This window comes from Tetrao urogallus, assembly GCF_951394365.1.
Source record: "Tetrao urogallus genome assembly, chromosome: 5".
Classification (NCBI taxonomy): Eukaryota; Metazoa; Chordata; class Aves; order Galliformes; family Phasianidae; genus Tetrao; species Tetrao urogallus.
Window position 1 is genome coordinate 48,849,090 of NC_136818.1, and position 6,038 is coordinate 48,855,127.

A 6,038-nucleotide genomic window follows, 5' to 3' on the forward strand; every position below is an offset into this window, starting at 1 on the left:
TTGCTTTTTTCAGGTGACTGGTGTACTTAGCAGAACTTTGCGGGAGAGGAATGGGATCAGCGCATGATAACGCTTAATTTTTGAATCTTTTTAAAGAATTTTCTTTGGAGAGAAGATAGTGCCAGTTCCTCAACGTGGAAGACAGGCGCCATCTTCTTTCTCACCTCTTCATTCAAATACGACAGAGAATAAGCTGCCCGTCTCTCAAATTTGGCTTTCCTTCCTAAGTAGAGATGAATGCATTTGTCGTGAAATCTTGTTTAATGTTTTCATAGGTAGTTCTACGCTTTGATTTGATTGTTCTTTTCCCTACCAAATGTTGTAGTTTCAAGTATTCCAGCTCTTGGTGGTAAAAATGTTGCACGTGGAACAGCTGTGACAGTGGGTTTTTCTTGTTGGGTTTTTGCTCCTTTCCATGAAAGGAGAACCGAATATTTTGGGGAGTCTTCTTTGTGATAGGACAGCTTTAAGTAGGCATGCTAATACCTGAGCTTCTTGGGGCTCGACTTGTGCTGTGACTGAAGAAAAGTCGAGCTATAAACAAGAAGTGCGTATGTGGGTGAGCACGTGCGTCTGCATGCGTGTAGGCCAGCCGGCGCGGCGCCCGCACGATGGCGCTGCGGCCCTTCTGATCCCGAGTCAGCAGCCCTCCCTCTGCCAGCGGCGGGGAGCTGAAGTGCTTTGCTCCTTTCCGACGCGCCCGCATCTCGGCGCGCTTAGCCGAGCTTCGTGGAGCTATGCTGCTGCTAGTGGAGCTCCTTCAGCTCCTGCGTTTCCCTGTCACCTGTAGGGAGCGTCTGCACTGCAGCGCATTCCATGTCTCTCCCCTCTGTCACTTCTGGAGCTACATTTCGCACACTCGCCCTGCTGAAGAGATGTACTGCCCATACAGTGTTGCTTCAGAACGGTGCCCAGCACTTCTTGGGCTTCTGTGCCATTTCCTGTACCTGGATCGGATTGAAAAGTACAGAGCAAGCTCATCTGAACCGCCTGGGGGCAAAGGTTGGGCTGCCCTCTGCGCGCTGGCACCCAGTGCCTGCACTGCTTGAAGGTTTTCCGGTTTTCTCATGAACATCTAGTGTTGTTCCTCGGTACATCTGTCCCAGTCGCTAAGGCATCCTCTTGAAAGCTCTCTGAAGAGTGGAATTGTTACCAAAAAGTGTATATTTGCAGAATATTTACTTTACTTCTTTTTAATCTTTAATACTTCTTTTTAAATTACTTTACTACTTTTTAATCTTTACTTCCGTCTTCAGTGGAAAGGCTCTCCCTCAGGTTTCCCATACCCTGGAGGTTGGTGAGAGGGTCTGGGGACTGGGAGACTTCCCTTAGTCAGGGAAGAGGTGCTCCGTAAGTGCCTAGGCAGTACTAAGGTCCACAAGTCCATGGGACCTGCACCATGGGGTGCATCCACGTGTGCTGAGGGAGCTGGCGGAGGTTGTTGCCGAACCTCCCTCCGTCATCTTTGAGGGGTCTTGGATAATGAGGGAGGTCATGAAGACTGAAGGATAGCCAGTGTCACTCCAGTCTTCAAAAAGGGCAAGAAGGAAGACCCGGGTAATTATAGGCCTGTCAGCCTCACCTCTGTCCCTGGAAAGGTGATGGTACAGCTTGTGGTGGATGCCATCTCCGGACAACTGGGAGAAAAGGAGGTTATCAGGAGTAGTCAGCATGGCTTCACCAAGGGGAGGTCTTGCTCGACCAACCTGATGGCCTTCTATGATGTTGTGACATGCTGGGTGGATGGGGGGAGAGCGTAGATGTAGTCTACCTTGATTTTCGAAAGGCATTTGATACCGTCTCCCACGACATCCTTATAACAAAGCTGAGGAAGTGTGGGATAGACGAGTGGACAGTGAGGTGGGTTGAGAACTGGCTGACTGGCAGAGCACAGAGGGTTGTCGTTGGTGGTGCAGAGTCTGCCTGGAGACCTGTAACCAGTGGTGTCCCCCAGGGGTCTGTGCTGGGTCCGGTCTTGTTCAACATCTTCATCAGTGACCTTGATGAGGGGATAGTGGCCACCCTCAGCAAGTTTGCTGATGATACGGAGTTGGGAGGATTGGCTGACCCGCCTGAAGGCTGTGCTGCCATTCAGCGAGACCTGGACAGGCTGGAGAGCTGGGCAGTAAGAAACCAGATGAGGTTCAACAAAAGCAAGTGTAGGGTCTTGCACCTAGGGAGGAATAATTGCATGCACCAGTACAGGCTGGGGGATGAGCTGCTGGAGAGGAGCTCTGCAGAGAGGGACCTGGGCGTCCTGGTGGACAACAGGTTGGCCATGGGCCAGCAGTGTGCCCTCGTGGCCAAAAAGGCCAATGGCATTCTGGGGTGCATTAAAAAGAGCGTGTCCAGCAGGTCGAGGGAGGTGATCCTCCCCCTCTACTCTGCCCTGGTAAGGCCTCATCTGGAGTACTGTGTCCAGTTCTGGGCTCCCCAGTACAAAGAAGACAGGGACCTCTTGGAAAGAGTCCAGCGGAGGGCCACGAAGATGGTGAAGGGCCTGGAGCATCTCCCCTATGAGGAAAGGCTGAGGGAACTGGGTCTGTTTAGCCTTGAGAAAAGACGAGTGAGAGGGGATGGAATCCAGGTTAATAAATACCTGAGGTGTGGGGGCCATAGTGGTGAGGCCCGTCTTTTCCAGTGGTACGTGGAGACAGGACAAAGGGAAACGGACATAAGCTGCAGCAGAGGAAGTTCCTCACAAATGTGCGCAAGAACTTCTTTACGGTGAGGGTGATGGAGCACTGGAACAGGCTGCCCGGGGGGGTTGTGGAGTCTCCTTCTCTGGAGATGTTCAAGACTCGCCTGGACGCCTACCTGTGCGACCTGGTGTAGGGAACCTGCTTTGGCAGGGGGGTTGGTCTCGATGATCTCTAGAGGTCCCTTCCAACCCCTACAATTCTGTGACTCAGAGCTTCAAGCTTCTTATCAGGATCGTGATGAAACAGTTCATACGTACCAGTGCCAGCTATAACTTGTTTGCCTGTTGCTGCTGACTGACATCTCAGAGGAGCTTATGGACCTATCCTTTATCTTACATGCTGGGGAAATTCCTGCTGCTGAAAAAATAATTAGGCAGAAAAGAGATCCTCTGTAGTTTAAGATCAAGTATGGGAGATCACCTTGGCTAAGGAAGAGTTTGTTTTTGAAGTTGCTGAATTTAACATTCATAGATCCCCCTATTAAGTTCATCTCTAGTTTTTCCCAGAAACATTGATGTAAAACAAAAATGTGATTCTACTCTGGGAGCTTAGAATGCATGTCTAGTAAATGCTACAATCTCCTTTTATTTCTGAGTGATCTACGGGATTGAGACTTCTCCTTTTGAGAAACAAAGTTTGGATGTTTTATGGTACAAAAATTCCAAATTGCACCTTTCCTGCTGGATGCTGAAGACTTCTTGCGCTCTGCAATTTATTGTTGAAAGAAGGTGTCATTGTTTCCGGTGGGATGGAATTGTGTTGCTTCACAATGTCTAGTGACTATGCTATGTTTTGGCTCTATGAGAAAAAGAGTGTTGATACCACTTTGATGTGTCTAGTTGTTGCTGAGCTGCGCTGCACAGAGCTGAGGACCCCTCAGTCTGTCCCACTGTGCTACTGATGAGGAGCAAGAAAAGGAGCTGAGAGGCACAGGGTGCCCAAGGAGCTGGCCAAGGCGATATTCCTTGCAGAAGGAGAGTTTGCAAAGGAGGAGGAGTTAATCTCTGGCTCTCGCTTCAAGTGCTTGGAGACTTGCCGGGCACCTGTTGGTGGGTGGTGAGCGATTGCTTGCTTGTGCATCGCTTGTTACGTACATATGTATGTATGTCATAATTATTTTCCTGTTCCTTTTCTCCATCTTCGTACATAGTTTTATTTTCACCCATGAGTTCTACTTTTTTTTTTTTTTTTTTTTTTTTTAATTCTCTCCCCCATCCCACTTGGACAACATTTCCAACTGCTTGAAGTGTGTTCTGTATAAGTCTTTTTCATTGTAAATGTGATGCCTTGGTGTCACTGCATGCCAGATGGGGGAGAATGAAAATACTGGGGGAAAAAAACTGGAAAAGGACAGGTGTACTATCTGTTAAGGTGAACTATTGTACCTCATGAGGAGGTACAGCTCAGAGACCTCATGGAACGTGGGTAATTTTGACCATATCTGGGGAAAGCTGTTCAGTAATGCTTTCATGTGCCTGTGGTTAACCAAGAAAGATGTAGGTGTTCTTCTCTGCTACTGTTTGAAGCGTTCTAGCCTGGAGTACACATTTCAGAGTCTTTTCTATCCATACAGTCCCAACTACCGCTAGAACAGGTAATATTAAGGCAGAGGAGGCCTCCGCAGCGGGGTGCTGTGGTCTCCTGAGCTCCCCGTGCCAAGAAACGGCAGGATAAGGGTCGCCGGGTCCCCCGGGGGGGGGGGGGGAACTGGCAGAGGGGCTGCCCCTGCCACCCCAGGCTGCCCCTCGAGGCGCAGCAGATGCATGCAGGCCTGCCTTCTGCTTCTCAAGCGAGAAATCACAGCGCGAGAGCAGGATCCTGCTAAATGCCGCCTTGCGAGCAGCCATCGCTGCACGTAAGTGAGGCGGCGGTTATGAGACGTGCGGCCCCTTTGGCGGCGTCGGCGGTTTGCGGTTGCCTAGCGACCTGCGGGAGCGACCGTGCTCGGCGGGGGTCCGTTTCTTTCCCGTAAGACGGCGTTTGCTGAAGCTCGGGCGGTATTTCAGGGCGGGCTTTCCCCTGTTTTGAACAGCTGCCCGTCGTGCTTGCAAGCTGTAGGGAGAGGGAAGGGAACGCCTGGCCCGTTCCCTTCCGCGTGACTTTCGGCGATGGCTGCCTAGCCCTGTCCGACTCGGCAGCTGCGTTTTGCTGGTCGGGTAGGAGGGCTGAGCTGTGTGTTGCTCCATCCCGGCTTTTTGTGCTGCTCGCGGAGATCAAAAACGTGACTGCGTGAGAGGCAGCGCTGTCAGCGAGCGAAGGGCCGTGCCCCAGCGCTGGTCCCATCGGCCGCTTTAACCGCTGAAGTTTATCAAACGTTGCCTATTCCCTATTAGCACTTACGGACACTGTATGTGCGCTGCTGGAGCTTGGCGTGAGGGTGTAGGGTTGTAAGGCGGCTGAATTGCTGTCCAAGCTGTAGGAAGCCGGGCAGCACCAAGTGTTAGAGTGCTTTTTGCCGTGATAGATGAGTGATATCCTGACAAGCTATTTCAGAGGGCAAATATAAACTGCAAAGATGGCCCCTGTAGTATCAGAGGAAGAAGTAGCAGGAGAATGAAGTGTGGGCAAAACACGCGGGTATTTGTATGTCAGATGTGCGTCTTAAGGGGTATTTGGGTGTCCTGTCACGCTGAATCAATTACACTTTCCTTTTCTGTAGCAGATCACTGCTGAGACTGAGATGCACTGAAGGAGTTAAATTGCGGATTTAAAAGCCAACAGTTGTACTCTGGCATGAGGTTTTCTGATGTTTAGTATCCTCTTAATACCAAAGCTACCTGTTAGACTTCACAGTGCCTCTGAGTCCTGCCTTGTGTTAAACTGCATGGGGTTATCCTTTTTCATACCAACGATTGATTAGGTGCCACAGGGATAAGCCATTGCAATGTTCTATTGTGATAAGCTTTTATTCCAAAAGGAGACTCAAACTGCAAAATGAGATGACGGGAAAGGTTATGTGGAGCGGGCCTGCTTTTACTAAATGGTATCTGTGACTATTTCCATCAGCCATCATGGCTCTAGCAAGGCTGTGCTACATGCAAAAGGCTTTTTCCCGATGGGCGGTTGTGGTGTGATTTAGTCTGACAGGCAGCTCGGCACCACAGGGTTTGCTCCTTGTGGGGAGATGGAGGGGAGAATAGGAAAAAGGTTACGCTTGTGGGTTTGAGGTAAAGAAAGTTGAGTAGAACAGAAAAGGAAGACGAAGCAAGAGTCAGTCCACACACACAAAGCAAACTGCAGATATCACTTAGTCGCGTATTACCTAACTGAACTTAGGAACTCTGCATCATGCGTTGAAAGAGCAAAGAATAATTTCTTTTTGTATCATCTTGCAGA